The sequence below is a fragment of the Nannospalax galili genome, unplaced genomic scaffold (genome assembly GCF_000622305.1).
Source record: "Nannospalax galili isolate Female #2095 unplaced genomic scaffold, S.galili_v1.0 scaffold620, whole genome shotgun sequence".
In the NCBI taxonomy this organism is placed as follows: Eukaryota; Metazoa; Chordata; class Mammalia; order Rodentia; family Spalacidae; genus Nannospalax; species Nannospalax galili.
Genome location: NW_008346824.1, coordinates 842,015 through 861,871, shown reverse-complemented (window position 1 = coordinate 861,871; position 19,857 = coordinate 842,015). Strand labels below are relative to the sequence as shown.

Genomic DNA, 19,857 nt, shown 5'->3' with positions numbered 1-19,857 from the left:
GCAGACAAATTTGGAGACCTTTATTTTTTTTTCTTTTATCTCGTTTCTCAAAACTAGTTCCCCAGAGCCCTGAATGAGCTACAGTGTAGGAGAGAGAGTCCCTAACATAGTCTGCCCTGCTTCAGGGCTTCTACAGAGAGAGGTCTATGCAGCATTAGTGGCTCATAAGTCAGCCACCTCTTTAATGGAGCACCTCCCTTTGTCCAATGCCTCCCCCACTCCACTTCCTCACCACAGCCCCATATCATGTCCCTGACACGAGAAGCAACCCCTCATCTTACAAGCATCTTACAGGCATATGTGGTCCTTTCTCAATTCTGTCTGACTGGGAGGGACTTGCATGGTGGTGGGGAAAGCAGGGAAGCACTGGTTCTTGTGCACCACACTCCCATTTTAAAGGAGAGGAGGTCAACTCTCAGAGAGGATGTCTTGCTTGTGCTAAAGTTACAGGGCTCAACGAAGGCAGAGGCTGGCTTCATCCACCTGAAGTCTCTAAGGCTCATTTGCCATCACCCACTGCTACCCACACTGCAAAGCTGCTCCAAGATCTATTTACTATGGTTACAACAAACAACTAAAATGCAGAGTGATCAGCCTGCACTGCCTAGGATGCCAGCCTCCACCCCCAACAGGAATCCCACTACTGCTCACACAAATCAGCAGACAGACACCTGCCAACTTGGCACACTGTACCTCTCTGCCACATTTCCCTAGCAGGCCTTAAAGGTCTGATAGTGCTTTTATTTCTCTCAAAATCTATCCCATGGTGCCAGCTGCCTCCCATCCATCTGCCCACACTGGGTGAAGTGTGCCACAGCTGCTAGCTACACATGCTAGAGAGCCAGACAGGGTATCTTGGGGTGGGAGGCAAATTAGCAGGTAGTTGCTAAAACCTGGCCACCACTTTGCAAAATTTGTCTTATCCTTTTTTTGTTTTGAAAGGAAATAAAAACAAAAACAATGAGATGCTGGTGGGAATGGGGAGAGGAAGTCAAGGCTGGAATGCTAGGACTGAAATTTTCAATGCAAAATCATTTTACATTTGTATTTGCATTTTGGACAGAGAGGGTGGCCCAGTCTTCTAGCCTAACCCAAACCAAAACAGTTCCCTTTGTGTGAGTGAAGCTCAAATTCTGGTTTTAAGAGGTGTGCTGGTGGGTATAGGGTGAACTCAGTGATAGCAGGTCTGTTTTTTCTTTTTCTTTTCCTTGTTGGTGGAAGGAAAAGTCAAGGGTCGCATTCCAGAGTCTTCCACCTGCCCCATCTTCCCAGTTTCTTCTCTCCCTCCTCTCTCTTTCTATAATATGCATATGTATGATGTATGTGTGTATGTGTGTGTGTATGTGTGTGTGTGTGCATGTGTGAGACCAAGGTATAGGAATGCCACAGTGTTTGTGTGGAGATCACAGGACAACCTCAGTGTTGGGTCCTTACTGTCTACTGTGTTTTGAGACAGATCTGTCATTTGCTGCTGTGTAGGCCAGCTATCTGACCCTTGATCTTCTGAGGACTCTCCTGTCTATGTCTCCCATTTCTCTGCAGAAGCACTGAGACCACAAAGGCACACTACCTTATCTGGCTTTATGTGGGTCTGGTATTCAAACTCATGCTTCCACAGGAAGTGCTTCCCCCACCAAGCCATCTCCCCAGTCCCATCTTCCCACTTTCTTTTCTCCATGAGTATTGTCTTTTGAACAGTAGCATGCATGTCCAGCATGATATTTTGTGCCTGGACTCAGACAAGACTAGGGCCTAGGCTATCTCCCACTACTCAGTGGCTATGTCTTTGTGTCCTCCATGTCTAAGTCTCAGAAAGACATTTCACCTGCTAATCTGGTGTTAGTTAGCTTGTTTGTCATCATGACCAAAGTGCACGAGATAAACAAATTAAGGAGGAAAGATCTATTTTGTCTCATGGTTTCAGAGGGTTTAGTTCATGCTGAGCCTGATGCACTTGGGGGAGACAGTACAGTGATGGGAGGTAGGAGTGGGTGCCAAGGAGCTTCTTGACCTTATGATAGACAGGAAGGAGAGAAGAGAGAGAAGAAGATAGGAGAGAGAGAGAGAGAGGAACCTGTAGAAAATATAGCCTAAAGAACATGTACCTACTTCTTTCAGCTAGACTCTACATCCTAAAGTAGTTCCAGAACTTTCCAAAATAGAGCCACAGGTGAGAACCAAATATTCAGCACATGAGCCTATGGCAGACATTTCATTTTCCAACCATTCCAAAGTTTTAAATCTCTACACCAGGTTTGTCTTACCTGTAGCCTATAGGCCACGTGATTTGAGGAAGACCCATGAGCGACGCCCACAAATGTGTAGAAGAAAGCGCCATACCACATTCCAAAGGCTGGACATCCCCGAAGCCTTTCAAATGAGATAACATTACTCCATTTCCAGCACTCTGTTATCGTTGTTGCAGTGTTTGGGCACGCTAGGCAAGAGCTCTACCAATGAGCCTCACCCCCAGCTCACAGTTCATAGCATTTCAATGAGAATTAAACAAGTCCTTGCTTAGCACAACACAGTGCTGCGTACATAGCCAGTTCTACCACAGCAGAAGCTTCGTGGCATTGTTTTGTCGTTTTCATCATCATAGTAATAATCATATTTCAGCTTCTGGAACCATGGGGATTTTCAGTTAGCGGAGAGGGCTACAGAGGGAAGAGACGAGTAGCAGAGTGAAGTCTGGACAGGACTGTGCTGATCTAGATAAGCAAATACTGTTACGGTACTGCACACAGGGCAGGGTGGTATAAAGGAAAAGCCATCTACACCACTTCTGAGGTTTTGGACCTGTCACTCATCTTTGAATCTCATGTTCCTCATCCATGTAACAGGCATACTTTCATGTCTGAGGCCTACTCTGAAGTGTTAGATGCAGAATGAAGAAATCTTATCAGTGTGTTGTTATAGAGAATAACAAATGATGAGGGCTTATGCCTACAGGGTGAGGAGAATGGGTTGACTTTCAAAAGAACTATGCTCATTTGATGTTCTATTTTGACAGTGAGTGATTCATTTTATTCAGATTTAAAAGAAAATTCATGTAAGCAAAAGTGGATAAAAGAATTCATCATCCTTCAACTCAAGGATAGCCAAGGCCAGCACCTTGATATTTATTCAAAGAACTGGTTTGCAAGGCTAGAGAGATATGAAAACAGGCCACACTGGGAGACTTTGGATTGAGAAGCAGCTGCCATCTGGGGTCAGTCATGTGCCATTGCCCTGTTGGAAGCAGAGGGCGCTACCAGATGCCAAGCCCAGCCCGTGCTGTGATGATTCTGGAAGCAGTGCCACCAGCTGGCGCATGGCACCAATGTCGCCCCAGCCACCCACCTGTCCCCTTCAGCAGGGAGCAAGATGGCCACACAAGGAAATTAGCCTTAGGCATTTTATCAGAAGGGTAGAAGAACATAAACTAAAATTTAGTGCAGTCAGTGTTACCGTATATCTTCCCCCCTCCTTCCCCTTCCCTCTCCCCCTCTTCCTCTCTCAGTCATGTTGATGGTTCCGATGGCCACACAAGGAAATTAGCCTTAGGCATTTTATCAGAAGGGTAGAAGAGCATAAACTAAAATTTAGTGCAGTCAGTGTTACCGTATATCTTCCCCCCCTTCCCCTTCCCTCTCCCCCTCTTCCTCTCTCAGTCATGTTGATGGTTCCGTTCCCAGGGTCCATGCAGTGCCAGGTGGTACACAGTGAATGTTAGCCAGGTGAAGCTATTAAAACGATGTCTGAGCTGGGTGGTGTTTGGAGCAGATATCTGTTGTCTCCTGCTGATCTCAGTGCTGTAGTTGAAATACTTATCTTCTTCAAAACTGAGATTGAAATTCAACTGCCATCGTTAGAGCATCAAGAGGTAAGATGTTTCAGAGATGAAGATGTAAAGCTTCACTCTCGTCATGAGTGGGATTGTTGCGGTTATAAAAGGGTAAGTTCCACTCATTGTCACTCTCTCTTGCCTTTCCCTTCTACCTTCCTCACCAGATATCTGTTGGCTCCTGCTGATCTCAGTGCTGTAGTTGAAATATTTATCTCCTTCAAAACTGAGATTGAAATTCAACTGCCATCGTTAGAGCATCAAGAGGTAAGATGTTTCAGAGGAGATGAAGATGTAAAGCTTCACTCTCATGAGTGGGATTGTTGCGGTTATAAAAGGGTAAGTTCCACTCATTGTCACTCTCTCTTGCCTTTCCCTTCTACCTTCCTCACTTGGATGATGCAGCAAGAAACTGTTTACCCAAAGCCAACATCTCCATCTTAGACTCAGCTGCCTCCAGAACCAAGAGCCAACAAATCACTCATTATAAATGACAACAGTGTATGGCACGCTGTTCTAGCACCAAAAACCAGACTAATACACTCAGTGTCCCCCTCCTTCCCCATTCTGGTTCTTATAACTCCCATTTCTTTGTGCAATTACCCTTACCTTAGTGGATGGGTTTTGGTGGGTCTGCTGACCTCAAACTATACCGAGACCTTCGTGATGACAGAGGCCTGCGATGCAGGTTTGACCAATAAGATTCTCTCTCTCACAGTGAAGGCGGGTGATTGTAGGTAGTCATGGTAAATCTGGGAGTGAGGGTTGTACTGTCTCCTGCTGCCTGTATCCCACAGACCCTGAATGGATCTTTCATGAAGTCTCCATGTGTGATGGTGAATCTTCCTTGTCACCTTGAAAAGGTTTAGAATCTCCACTTTGGGGTATGTCTATTAGGGTATTTCCAGAGACATTTAACTGAGCAGGAAGATGTTCCGTGACTGTGAGCAGCACCATCCCACGGGGTCCTAGGCTGAATAAGAAGAAAGCAAGAAGGATTCAGCTTTGTCTGTGCTGAAATTTATATAACATCAAGCACTGCACACCAAGCTGTACAATTCAGTGCCTCTATCTGCTTTGAAAACACTTCCATCACTTCCAAAGAAAATCCTCTCCTCACAGAGAAACCATCTTCCATCCATTCTTCATCCCTGACCCCAGAAAGTGCTCTTCTGTTTTCTGTCCCTGTGTGCTTACCTACTCTGGGTGGCTCATGTGATCTAAGACCCAACATAAGGCCTGATGTGACTGATTTGCTTCACCTACATAAGGTTTTTGAGGTTTGCCCATACTGTAGCATTATCGACACTTTTTTATGGCTGAATAATATGTCATTTTATTGATAGGTAGGCCACATTTTGTTTATCCATACATCCTCCAGTGGACTCGTGGCTTCTTGCTACTGTTGGCTTTTGTGGTGTGTTCTGAAACATGTATGAAGTGTAAGTCTGGTGGAGGAAGAGAAGAGTAGACACACAAAAGGGAGGACTTGCTTCACCTAGTGACCTCTAGCTTCTTTGTAACTTTCAGGCACCAGTCCAGCCTTGTTGTTAGAAACACTCATCTCGCCTGCCATTTCCTGGTGTTCACTACACCACAGCCCAAACTAGCTCTTGTCTGTTCTGGGGCACATCAACTTCCACTCTGCCTCAGGGCCTTGTACCATAGGACATTCTGGCAGAAACACCCATCTCCCTGAACTTCCCAGGATTAGACTCTTTTCACAGTGCAAATGCCCCCTTAACCTCCTGCACCCCAGGTCACCACCTAGCTCTATCAGAAATGATCACTATTGTTCAGTCGTGGTGTGGTGGTTTGATGAGAATGTCCCCCATAGACTCTTGGTGGCACTGTTTGCCAAGGTTCAGGAGGTGGGGCCTTGCTGGAGGAAGCCGGTTACTAGGGGGCAGGCTTTGAGGATTCAAAGCCACAACCCACTTCCAGTTTCTCTCCTTGTTTCCTGTGCCTGCTTGAAGAGTACTCAGTTTTCTTCTGCGGCTACCCCTGGGGTCATGCCTCTCTTCACTCTTATTCCTCTGGAACCATTAATCAAATAAACTCTTCTTTCTGTAAGTTGCCTTGGCCACAGTGTTTTATCACAGCAACAGAAAAAAGTGACTAATACACATGCCGTGTAACTTTCACCTGTGTGTTTTTGGTTTTAGTCTCCTTTTGCTTTGCTCTCTTTCCTCCAGAATAGAATCCCCCAGAGTCTGTTGGGTCCTCAGTGCAAAGAATCATTCTTTAACCCCAGCGTCTGGAAAGGACTCTGCAAACAATTGTTTAATAAGAAGATGGCTGTGCGATCATCAGTGAAAAATTGAATGATTGCTTCTGGTCCAGAAAAAGGGAGCCTCGGGGGGGATGGGACATGCCAGAAATGCCATTGTCCAGATTCTCCAAGATGCCCTCTAGGTGCCTGCCTCACTGTAACATGGCTTCGGAAATCCCCTGATGTGCTATTTTATAGCACTGACAGGACTCAGATGTTAATCCATTGCCTTGAGTCTACTGCCTCAGTGTCAGCACAGAAACCCCACGGGAGAGCTGTTCCTGAGAGACTGCTTTGCAAGAGGGAGGCAGCATGGTGAGGTGAATGTCACATCTGTGTTTTCTTTAAGAGCTGTGCATCCTGAGGCAAATTTTCCCTCAGAGGCTCAGGTTTCTCATTTGCAAAATTAGTGATATCTGGAGGCTGGAGAGATGACTTAGTCAATAAACTGCTTGCAAATAAGTATGGGGAATTGAGTTTGGATCCCATTGATCCCATATAAAAAAGTCTCGTGCAGTGGTACATGCCTGTAACCCCCAGTGCTGGAAAACAGAGACAGGGGGATCCCTGGGATTCATTCCGTGAGCTCCATGTTTAGTGAGAGAACCTGTCTCAAAAAACAAGGTGGAGAGGAACTGAGGAAGACACCTGAGGTTGACCCCTGACCTTCACCCCTACACAAACACAAATGGAATAGGGAGATGGATCAGTGTGTAAGAGTGCTTAGTAAGCAAGCATGAGGACCTGAGTTCTAGTCCCCAGTATCCGTATACAAAGCCTGGCTTGACCGTATGCATACCTGTGACCTCGGTGAGATGGGGGGCAGAGACAGAAGGATTTCTGGAGCTTGCTGGCCACCAGCCTAGTTTCAGGTTCAGCATACTCTGTCTCAAGGGAATAAACCAGAGCATGATAGGAGACCCAGCATATTCCTTTGGCATCTGCATGCACACACATGTACATATACCACACATACACCTAAGTACAACGTACACTGATGTGAACATATATTTTTAATGGGGAGTATAAGAAGATGAAAACTCCTGTGTCTGTGATAAAATGTGGGCGGATTTCTATGTGTTCACTCTCATTTTGCCCTTGGAATCTCCCTGCATACTGTCATTGACATTTCAAAGTCGAAGAAGTTACCTCACTTGCCTGAGGTCGGTCATTAACCTCCAGAGGAACCAAGACCAGGGTGTGAGGTTGAAGATGTGCCTCCCTTTCCCTGCCTAGCTCCAGGGAGGTTGTGATGATTAATTATAGATTATAAACACATGGGACTATTCCTTCTTTTTAAAAATTATTTATTATTTTTATTTTATGAACATGAGTATATTGTCTGTATGTGTGTAAGTGCACCCATGTTGTGCAATACCCACAGAGGTCAGGAGAAGGCATCAGATGCCCTCGAACTGGAGTTACAGATGGTTGTTAGCCACCCTGTAGGTGCTGGGAATTGAACCTGTGTCCTCTGCAAGAGCAGTCAGTGTTTCTAGCCACTGAGCAGTCTCTCTAGCACCTACACTTTCTTTTTTTTAAGATTTATCTTTATTTTTTCAATATGTGTATACACATGTGTCTATGTGGGTACATGCACCTGTATGTAGTACCCAGGGAGGCCAGAAGAGGGCATCAGGTCCCCTACAGCTGGAGTGACAAGTGGTTTTGAGTCACTCAGTATGGGTGCTGGGGATAGAACTCTGGTCCCCTGTAAAAGCAGCAGGCTCTCTTATGCCCTGAGCTATCTCTCCAGCCACACATTGCATTTTCTCTCCCACACACTCATTGTGTCACTAGACCTGGAAGTAGAAGACATGCCCTCTTTGCTTCTCCTTGCTGCACCTGAACAATTCTCTTTCTCCTCCCCAGAAATCTCCAACTGTGGCACTCATGGAGCTGGATTGTAGCATCTACAGCCACTTCTCAGTGTGGTCAACCTTGGCTCCTCATTCCTTGAAAAGTTCGGCACGTCCACACTGTCAGTGTCCCCAGAACAACTCCAGCCACTTTTGGACTCTGATCAACCAGTTCTTCCATTCCTCTTTTTCCTCCTCCTCCTTTTCATCCTCTTCCTCCCCCTCCTTCTCTTCCTCCCCCTCCTCCTCTTCCTTTTCTTCCTCCTCTTCTTCCTCCTCCTTCTCCTTCTTTTTAGTGTTGGGGATGAAATCCCGAGTCTTGCACATGCTAAGCAACTGCTCTACCACTGAGTTATATCCCCAGCCCTTTTTTCCTTTTCTTAATTTTAGAACAACTTGGTTATATTTATATGAAATTGATTGATTTTCAGTATACAGTTCAATGACTTTAGATCTGCAGTTATCAGTAAAGTCTCATGTTTGGACATTTTTCTCACCCTTAAACCATCTCTCTTGCCATTTTTAGTTACTTCTCTTTCCATCTCCCAGCACTGGAAACCTATGATCTTCCTTCTGTCTCATTATTTTTGTCTGTTTTAGAGTTTCATGTAAATGGAATCATGTACTGTGTGGCCTTACTGTCTGGGTTCTTTTATTAAGTACTGTTCCCAAGGTGCACCTGGCTATAATGTGAATTGCTACTTCATCTTTTTTGTTAATCCATTAAAATGGATAGACATTTGGGGTTTTCACCCTTTGTTTATTATGAAAGATGCCACTATGAAATTTGCATGCAGGGCTTTGTGGGAACATGCATTTAAATTTCTTTTGGGTAGGTTTCTAGGAATGGAATTGTAGGTCATATGGGAAATTTATATTCAACGTTTTTAAGAAGTACCAAACTGCTTTCCAAAGTGGGTGTACCATTGTACATTCTCCCCATTAGTGTGTATCAGAGTTTCGCCACATCCTCTCCAGTCTTTAGTAATGTCTATCTTTTTGAAGATGGCCAACCCTGTCTGAGTACGAAGTGATACACCAATGGCCACCGTAGTTTCACTTAATGTTTCCCCTGGGATAAAAGTGTCAAGTATCTTCTCCTGTGCTTCTCAGTGAGTCATTCTCTTTCTTTACTGCTCTTCAGCTTATGAATTTTCCATCACTGTTCAACCCCGTACCTTCTCTTTGTGAGTTACTGGATCGCCCTATTAATACTAGCTGCGAACACTTCACTTTTAGACATTACTCTTTCCGGTCACCCTTCCCCACATCTCCCAGTCTTCCACCCTTCCTGGGATCAGCTTCCACTCTCCTCAACGCCCTTCCTTCACCTCATACCCTGAGTGCCTTTGTTCTGCTGCAGTCTGGATTCCACGGGCCGGGCAGTGCTGCCTTTGTTTGACCCCCTCCATTCGCTGTCCTTTCCTGGTAAAACTGCAATTCTTGTTGAATCCAACACTGGTTTTACACAGCTTCACCCACACACTGAACATTGCTTGAGACAAACACATAATCAGGCTTTTCTTGATGTTTATGGTGATGTGGAAAGAATGAAGCACTAGCCATGAGATACCCCACACTCCAGCCCCCTTCTGCCTTCTCTCCTACCTACTCTCTGGATGACTCTGTGCCTTGCTTTTCACTTTCCCTGACTCAAACAATACTATGTACTTATCTGGGTGGCAAATCCCCATTTTCAGCTCCACTGGATTTAGAATCACTGAGGCGCCCCAACTTCAGGTATGTGTGTGAACATTTCCAGAGTGAAATAACTGAGTTAGAAATAGCTACTCTGAATATCGTGGACTGGGAGCCAAGACTGAGTATAAAAGGGAGAAGGAAAGAGCCAGCTGAGCCCTGCCATTCCCCTCTCTCTGCTATCTGGTCAGTACCACGAACCAAGCTGCTCCCACCACTATGCCCTTCCCATCGTGATAGACTGCATTCATAACTGTGAACCAAAAGTCCTCTCTCATCTTAATGTTTTTTTTCAGGTATCTGGTCAAGCAAGAAAAAATTAAATAAACTAACATGCAAAATAAGTGCCTTGCTATAGTAAGACAGTAATAACTGAGTAAGTAAACAGAGGAAACTAGGCTAATCTCCTACGCAAAAGTCCAGACAGTCTACCTAGATGCTCCCCACCTGGAGGTGAGGCGTGTGCCCCATTCCTGAGATGTGCGTTTGATTAGTAACTGTCCTCCAAAGAGGACAGAGCAACTGGAAGGTGTGGGAAGAGTAACTGAACAGTGAAGAAATCTGACAAATCCTACTTCACCCAGCGATAAAGCTCAACAGAACACGTGGTTTGGACAAGTACGCCCTGGATGTGATGGAAATGGCCCTTTACCTCTGTAGTCTTTGTTTCAAAAACCATCACCCCAATTTAATCACGAGAAACAAGAGCAGAGAGTTCCAATCCAAGGACATTCTACAGACCAGCCTGTCAAGGTCATCACAAACAAGGAAAGCTTGAGGAACTGTCACAGACAAGAGGAACCAAAAAGTTGGGACTAAATGTCATACCGTGTCCTGGAAGGGAGCTTGGGATAGAAAAGGGACATCAGGTAAAAGCTAAGGAAGTCTACATAAAATATGGTCTTTACTTTGTAATAATGCATTACAAGAATGTAATACCAATTCTCTAATTATAAAAATATTAATGCCAGATATTAATAATGGTCAAATTGAGCAGGGAATTATAGGAACTCTGCATAGTTTTCAAACTTTCCTCCAAAACTAAAATTTTAAAATCTAAATTTTCTGAAAATATGAGAATTGAAACGTTCAGGTTAAAAATGTCCAAATGTTATCAGCAACCCATACTGATACATATCAAACAACTTTTAAAAATATGGGTCAAGGGCAAAAGAAATGACTCAGCAGTTAAGAATATTTACTGCTCATGCAGAGGACCAGAGTTTGGTTCCAAGCACCCACATTGGACTGCTCACATGTGTCTATAACTCCAGCTCCAGGGGATCTGATGCCCTCTCCATGACATGGGCACCTGAACACACAGGCACATACACACACATGCAGGGAAGAATAAGTGTAAGACAGTGGAATACACACAGACACCGTTCATTGTGTTTATTTAGATGTTCCTTTCATCACTGCGGCAATATCATTACTTTTTCTTTACGCATCTCTCTGTGGTGGATATGATACAATGAGATTTCATCTTTCTAAAATGTTTAAAAGTCGATTAGCAGAGGAAACAAAGCCCTGGGGGTTCTGCTGATCAGGTTTGCGTGCAAAGCCCTGGTTCTGCTGCTCCCTCCCTCCACGGTGTTTCCATTTCAAGCACCAATCAGAGTAACTGACATTTAGAAGGGCTTTACAGCCTCTGCTTCAGGAATGCTTTCATCTGTTCAAGTAGCTCTGAAGATGTTTTTATACCATGCTATTTTATGGAATAGGGAAGGAGCTGTTTAAGGCCCTACCCAAAGTCTCAGTATCAGTTAAAGAACAAGGAACAAATGACCTTAGTTCATAGAACCTGAGCCATACTTCACCCTAATCACACTAGGCACGAACACTTCCTTTACAGCAGAGTCTAAAGAACAGGAAACATGCCATGTTGTCTTAACTTATCTTTAATTAAAATCCTAAAGCAACTGGAAAAAACACTAATTTCTATTTCATTTATTAGGATCCATATCCACAAATCTTTTACACACTGCTTTCAACATAGGTAATCCTAAGTGTGTCGGTAAGAGTTCTTTCCATCGCAAGTAAGTAGTATCCAACTCACAATGACATAGTTTGAAAAAATGCAGATACTGGTCCAAATTAAAAAAACAAAAACACAAAAATCTGGGCGTGGTGGTGCATGCCTGTAGTCCCAGCACTTGGGAGGCAGAGACAGGTGGATCTCTGTGAGTTCAAGGCCAGCCTGGTCTACATAGTGAGTTCCAGGACAGCTGCGGCTACAGGAAGACCCTGTCTCAAAAAGACAAAAAACAAAACAACAACAAAAAGACCCCACAAAAAGCAAAACCAGAGTTTTCAATATAGACAATGCCATTCCTTTTCCTGTAACCAAAGCCTTGAAGATTCAGTTTCTTCAAGGTAAAATGGACAGCTGTGAATTCTGGAAGGATCTGTAGACAAGCCTCCCTCACTTTAGGGCAAATGGTGTCCAGCAAAGCTTTCTGACAGGGATGGTGAGACCTTGTTCAGCAGCTGCTACTGAACTTGAAAAGGGTTGATTGAGATGTGACAAAGTCTTTTCACAAAGAACATAGATCAAAGAAGATGACTGACAGTAATGTAAACATTCTAGAACCAGAGTAATTGGGACTATATTAGCAAGTAAAATAAAGGTATTATCATTAGCAAAATTGGCAGCTACTTGCAATTTCCCCAGAGGCCCCATTTCAATATTTTTTCTTGTAGATTATATTAGGAAAGATTAATGGTTTTGAAAAGACCTTCTTAATTTTTGTAGACTGCATTTATTTCTGCCCCAGTCTTCAGTTACCTGAGTTCAGTGGTTCTCAGACAATCATCTGTGGACAGCAGGCTTTGTATGAGATGACCCCAGGTGTTGTAACACTGAGTCTGAATAAGGCTTTTTACTCAATTCTCGGAGAAAATTAAATTAGTAGGTAAAACTTCCTTCTTTTTATAATTTCCTTCCTCTTCAATTTATCTTTGTAGCACCTGCTGCCACTTGTCTCTAGAAAGTGCCAATAAGCACCCACCACTGAATGTGAAGCAAATGAAAGACCAAGGGAAATCCTCGGATATTATCTTGCTTGTATCCACAGTATGTTTGTTCTGTGGGGTTGTGTGCTGTGGTAGGCCTTTGCTGGCAACAGGAGCAGGGCTGGGCAGGCTGTCTCCTACCCCTACCATTCCTCCCCAATGGGGGTCTCTTTCAGATTTATAGACATAAATATGATACCAGTGAGCAGCTTTTTACTACCAGCAGTGAAGATTACCCTGACAGCAGAGTCAAAGCCCCAGAAGAATATCAGAGAGTTCCTGTAAATGATGGGTTAGGAAGGTGTGCACTAAAATATTTGACCCTTGGGGACAGGTGTAGATAGGGGATGGAATCTAAATGAATATCACAAAAATTCAATTAAAAATTAAAAAAATATTTGGCCTTGATCAAAGAGGTCTGACCTTTGTCCTCAATGTTAGGAAATAATCTCTAGTGTCTATGGGGACCTTGGAGTGAAGCTATTAGTCAAGAACTGATTGCACCCACATAGTTTGAGGTGGAGGTTTCCCATATCAGAAACACCAACAGCATAATTGGGGTTGGAGGTAAAACCTCTGGGTCTTTTGATGTTAGTTGATTTGTAGACTGAGTTTAACCACATGTTCAGTCAGTCAGTCAGTCATTCCTATGTGCTGGAGTCTAAACAAAAGCTCCTGCCACTAAAGCGCAAGTCAGGTGGTGTGCTGGTGGTGTGCTTCTCTATACACATTGATGCTGGGAGACTACTGTGTCCTTTCCACACAGGGAGAACAACAGGAATCTCCTGGACGCTGCAGGAGTCTGTCCTTCAGAAGATTGCTATATACACCTTTTCTATAGGAAACTTTGAGAGTATAATAGCTTTCAGTAAGCTATGTGAGTTTTACAGCAAAGTTTTGAAATTAAGGATGGTTTTGGAACCCCCATCCTAAATTTGCTGCATTGTAAATGTGGGGAGTGCCCTCCAGAATTTTGACCTCTGTCTTAATGGTTTACAGTAGAGGCAGGGAAATTTACAAAGATAGGGACTAGAAATGCAATGGGGTGCCACAAAGCTAGACCCAGGACCCATGTCAGCCATCAGATGAAGCAGTCTGGCCAGGATTCTAAGAAATAACATGGGCTCCCCGAGTGTCTCCACCTACAAGTGCACCCTCCAGTGAAGGCCCCATCAGTCTGTGGGGAGACTGTGGGGGAGAAATTCCAGAGTTGGAAGAAAAGGTAGTAGGGTCATTTAAGCTTCTGCAGCAGGGTGTTGGGCCCCGAGATTGCCCCCTGGCAGGACTCAGAGGAAAGGAGCCAGATACCAAAACATGACAAATATCTGCTTTAAAGAAAGACTGTAAGATATGTTCCACATGGGCAAGATTCCCTTTGGTAGAAGAGAGTCTCTGCTCAGAAGAAACTGAAGACTTAGACTTTTCCCACTGGGAATGAAAGGAGCCAAAACCAGCAGGTGGCTCTCCATTCTTGGAGGCACTGGAGGGATGGGATACAGTTGAGGAGCATGAAGCCTACATAGGGGTGCAAATAAGGGACCCAGTCAATAGTCCTTGAAATGAACAGGGCATGCCAGGTACCTGTGTGAGAGAGGTTGATATGGGGCTGGGATATAGGTCAACTGATAGAGTACTTGCCTAGCATGCATAAGGCCCTGGGTTCAAACCACAGCAGTACATAAACTGGGCATGGTGGTACACAACCATACTCTTTAGGGCTCAGTAGGTGGAAGCAGGAAGGTCGTCCTTAGCTACATAGTGAATTTGAGGCCAGCATGGGCTATATGAGATGATTATCTCAGGTCTTTTTCATCAGATTGGGACAAAGTAGGGCAATTTTTTTCTTATCTGAAAAATAGGAATAACATTAATTATCTATGTTAAAGTGTTACCATCAATGGCAATGGTTATTCACTTAAAAAAACATGAACAGCTAACCCATAATGTCAAGTGCTCTTCTAAGGGTTTTAAGTGTATTGTGTCAATCACTTCTCAGAGAGACTGGTATATGGCAGAATGAAAGGAAAGGAAGGAAGGGAGGATGAAAGGAAGGAAGGAGGAAGGGGGAGAGGGGGGAGGAAAGGAGGAGGAGAAAAGGGAGAGGAAAGAAAGAAGGAACTGATTTGTAGAAGTATGGGTAAACTCGGGAACTTACAATGTAGAAATGAAAGTTGTAATGAAGAAATCCTCTTAAAGGAGAACGAATACAAAATACAATGGAACTGTGATGTGCATTGTTGCACATCATTAAATACTAAATTATATATAACAATGAAAATAAGAACCACATAGCTTTCTAGGCCAATGTCTCTGAAATTTATCCAGCACAAAAGTGAAAGGAAAGAAGGGGGAGGATTATTTTGATGTTAAGTAGAATGTTTAAAAAGATACTCATTTACTTCATACACACAAAACACTGCAGTCGTTTGCTTGGGAAGCCTTGTTAATCTTGCTACCTTTATAGAAGTCAAAAGAAGGCGTCTATTTGGGACCAGCATTTGCACAAGCATGCACTCATCATGAATCCTTAAACTACTTCATTTGCTTTGAAATAAACTTGACTTCATGCAGAGTCGTCACACTGTAAGTTGTTTCCCATTTCTTCTGCTGTCAGTGGCCTGTAACAATCACAGCACATTGTACAATGTCCTCCTGCCCCATGGGTCCTCTGTTTTATGAAACACGGGCTGCCATGGTGGTTGAGGAAAAACACAGAATAGGTAGTTCACTCCAGTCTATAACAAATGACAAAGATATCCCTGGTTTCTGTCTTATCTAAGGCTACTCCACCAGAGTGGTGGGATAATCTACCAAGCCCCTGAGTGTGGAATGTGCTCTTATCCTAGATTTTGTTGCAAAGGTTCCAAGAGGAAAATCTGTCTGCTGATCTGCCTGGGTAGTCTGCTAGACCCCTTATGACAAGGATACTTGTGTGATAATTCTACCAAAGCAACAGGTGTAGTCCCTTACATTCAGGAAGGCTAGACTCCTAGACAACAGTCTGGCTCACTAACTCATGTACTTTGTCTCTTAGAAAATATCAGGACCTGTGCAGCTAAGACTCAGAGATGAAAAGATTTCCTGCCTTCAAGTAGCTTTCAGTCTATAACACAATGCAGTATAGAATCCGGGTTTGTACATAAAATCTTGGCTTGCTTTGCTGGGATCAGTAATAAAATCTCAGTGGGATCCTGTTTCCTTATCCATCATATGCTGCTCATAATCTATATCTGAGGGCCTCTGTAAGAGCTGAGTTAGAAATCTCAAGGCATATGAACAATGTTGAGCAGACAGTGCTTAAAAACATCTAAGAGATTTTTACACATTAGATTATTTTTGAGACAGGGTCTACCTGTAGCCCCACCTGGCCTGGAACTCACCATGTAGACAAGGCTGGGCTCAGTTGCAAAGAGATCATTCTTCCTCTGTCTCCCGAGTGCTGGGATTACAGCACCATGCCCAGCTCACATTAGATTTTTTAATTAAACAGCAGCTCCATTATTTGATTGCTTATGAATGAATGAATGAATGAATGAATGAGTGAATGAAACACTTCATTCCCACAGGCATAAAAATTCACAGGAAAATTCCAAGGCCCTGCTTTTGTCTCTTGTGCTTCTATAACACAATACTTGAGTCTGAGCAGTTTCTGAAGAGCACAATTTAATGTCACATGGTCCTGGATCTGGAAAATCCAAGATCAAGACAAGCAGGTTCTATGTCTCTCTTTCCAAAATGATATATTGTCCCTGTGTCCTCTCATGGGGAAGAGTATATTCCTTTATATGGCCAAAGGGATAGCCAGGTTGAGAAGGGGGAGACAGGTAGAAAAGGAGCTACACCCTTCTGTCAAACTGCTTTGAGGGCACCTAATCCACCTTCATGATGCAATCACCTTCTAAGGACCACAACTCTTCTGTTGCATCAGAGATAAGTTTCAAGATGAATTCTTAAGGGAATCAAAACATAGCAGCCTCTGAGACAACCGAAGGGTTTCAGAGTGAGATGGAATAATCGAGAGTGAGGTGGTGTACATGTGAGAACAGAAGCTCAGAGCCAACATATTGGATGCTTGAGTTACCAAAGCTCTTGAGAACTTTCTAGAGTTCCAAGTCCTTTGTATCAAGACTGTGATCTTATGTGTCTGCTAGCTCAGAAACTAACTTTTCTACCTGAAATACCCCCTATAAGTGTTCCCTGAGAACTGTACTTTTAGCTTCCATAAACCCTTTGCTGTCAAAACACACAGGTGCATTTGCTAATCTCTCCTTTTACCCTTGGCACTTCATCTTTATGAGTAATTAGATGTCAATGCTCAGCTCTCAGAAGCCGAGATAATGGCCAGTATGTCGTCTGCAGGTGGAAATGGGAAAGTTATGGCTCAGAGATGGAATTGCCTGCCCAGTGACACACAGAGATAAACATGGATTTGAATCATGTTTCCAATAACACAGCTTTGTAATCTTTGCCCCCTGTCATGCTTTCCAAGCAAAAACCAAAAATAAACAAAGCCAGGGAAATGAGAAAGAGACTTTTGTGTAGAGGAAGTGGATGTCACCTTAGTTTATACTTTGATTGCTTTTGGGAGTCTCCCTGGAGCTCCAATATATTTCTCCTACTATGGGAACATAGTGTCTAAAATCCCACTACTTCCATTCAGTTCAGTTCTTTTGGCCTGTGAGACATTATCGCTTCAAAATCCCTCTGTACAGCTCTCTCATCACAAAACTGATCAGCATCCCCTGACCCTCCTTCACACCATTTGACTTTCCTGCCTCTCTGTCACATCCATGCCCTGGTCTGTCTCCACCTGGCCAAGCCTGATGGCCAATAGCAAATGCTTAACAGGTACCACCTGGACTCATAAACTTCTTTGCATTTTGCTCTATGAAATTTCTTTTAGATTGCAAACATGATACACAAATCAAGACCCACACATTCTATTACTTTAATTGAGAGGTATTTTTCAAAAACGGCATCATGAAGGAATGGAGTACAGTAATATTTAGTTTTGCAATAACACATAAACACAATTCTAGTGATAACACATTAAAATGTGAGTATCTGAACATTTGAGGACAAGGGGCAGAGCTGATGGAAGAGGGTCTGGAGGAGAGGCCAGGCGTGGACACAGCCCTGTAGAAAGGGGACACCCGAGCTTTAGTTAACAGGATGCTGCACAGGGAAAGTGGAGGGGACAATGGGTGGTGTGTTTAGAAAATAGAATTGCAGGAAGTTAGCATTGCACTACGGTTTTTAAAGGATGTAATTCAACGGTAACAATTTATATTGAGCCTGTTTTTTAAAAAGTATCTTAAAAGGCAAAAGATTTATGCGCTATGCGTCCTCGCATAGGGCAAGGAAAAGGGATGATTTTCCCTGTGATTGGCTGCTACAGGATTTTGAACCGGATCTGGCGGCGTGGTTCTACGCTGCCCTTAGAGAGGCCCGGAGCTGGCGAAGCATCAACAGCTAAAGATGGACGCTGCAATGGTGAACTTGTGGACTCTGTTTGAGCAGCTTGTACGCTGGAGATTATCAATGAAGGAAATGAAATCCTTGAATTCATCCAGGCGGTGATGGACTTTGAGGATTTCCAGAAGTGGCAGAGAACAGACCACGAATTGGGGAAATTCAAAGATCTGAGAAAGCAGAGACTGAGCATAGCACCCTGGATGTTGAGCTGAATGAAGCATGCTCGTAATCAAGTGGATGGAGAGATCAAACGGAGTCGGTAAGCTGAGGCTGAAACTGCAAAACTGGAAGGACAGATTCAGCTGATTTGAGATACACTCATGTGTGACACATCTGGCAGCATTCAGCTAAGCAAGGACCAAAATCGGCTCTGGCTTTTCTCAACTGAGGCCAACCATCCAGTGGCAATTTCTGGGAACAATAAACTGTCAACCATTGATGAATCTGGTTCCATTTTATCAGATATCAGCTTTGACAAGACTGATGATTCACTGGACTGGGATTCTTCCTTGGTGAACAATTTCAAAATGAAGAAAAAAGAGGCACTCCAGCAGCGGCAGTTTGTTGGGATTCACTGGACTGGGATTCTTCCTTGGTGAACAATTTCAAAATGAAGAAAAGAGAAAAGAGGCACTCCAGCAGTGGCAGTTTGTTGGTGACCCTCCTGAGCCTGTAAAGAAAACCTGTAGACCAGGGGAATGAATACATAGTTGCAAAAACTACAATGACGGTTCCCAGTGATGGTGGGGCCATTGAAGCTGTGTCTACTATTGAGACACTGCCATCTTGGACTAGGAGTCGAAGGAAATCAGGTCCATCACAACTAAAATGGATATTGCCAATCTAGCTAAAGCCTTTGGCCCCATGATAGTTCCATGCTGTGCCTAATCCAGACCCAGTGACAATGTTCCAGGACATCAAGCATCAATTCAAGGTGGTGGAGCACCTGCTTTCACTGCCCCTGGAGTACTGGAATCAGTTACTGATGGTGGGACAAGAGAACACTGACACCCAGCACAGCAACAGGGGCTCAACGCCTGGGACGCCAGATGTAAAAATGAGCTTCTTGGGGCCAGTGACCGCTCCTGAATTCCAGCTTGTCAAGACCCCTTTATTAAGCTCCCTATCACAGAGATTCTACAATCTCTCTAAGAACACTCCTAGGTTTGGGAGCCAAAGCAAGTTTGCCACCAACTTAAGTCAACAAGGCAGTTTTTCCTACTCCATACCGCAGTGAAGTCATGTTTGCCTATTGGTAAGAAAGGGTACACCTGCTTGCTCTGCTCTAGAGCTACCTCTATACATTACTACTTTTAGCATTTTCCATGCTTTAAAGTTTAATTGTGTATGAGGGTTTTATTATATTTATTATATATCTCCCTCTTACCTCTAATAACAATGTTGGCACCTTATACTAGCTGGGAGTTTTTAGATGGGAGAAGGGGATAATATGGAATTTGTTATGATTTTTGAGGGGAAATTTTTTGGTTTAAAGCCAAATACTACTCATGGAGGGCCTTTCCTTTGGTGTCACTTACACAACGACAGAAATTCTACCTCTTGGGTAAAGCCGAGTTGTTTCAGGACAAGAGGTAAAAGGGGGAGGGTAAGGAAAGGCAGCACAGAGACTACAGGACAGCTCCTTCTAGAGTCTGATCCCTTCCTCCTTGATGAAATGAGCTCGGCATGGGGCCAGCATGAAAAGGGATGGA

At 43.8% G+C, this 19,857-nt stretch overlaps 1 pseudogene; it reads left to right on the top strand.

The window, feature by feature from the left end:
- Positions 1–18,148: 18,148 nt before the first annotated feature.
- On the top strand, positions 18,149–19,382 carry LOC103742185 (annotated as a pseudogene).
- The last annotated feature ends 475 nt before the right edge of the window (positions 19,383–19,857 follow it).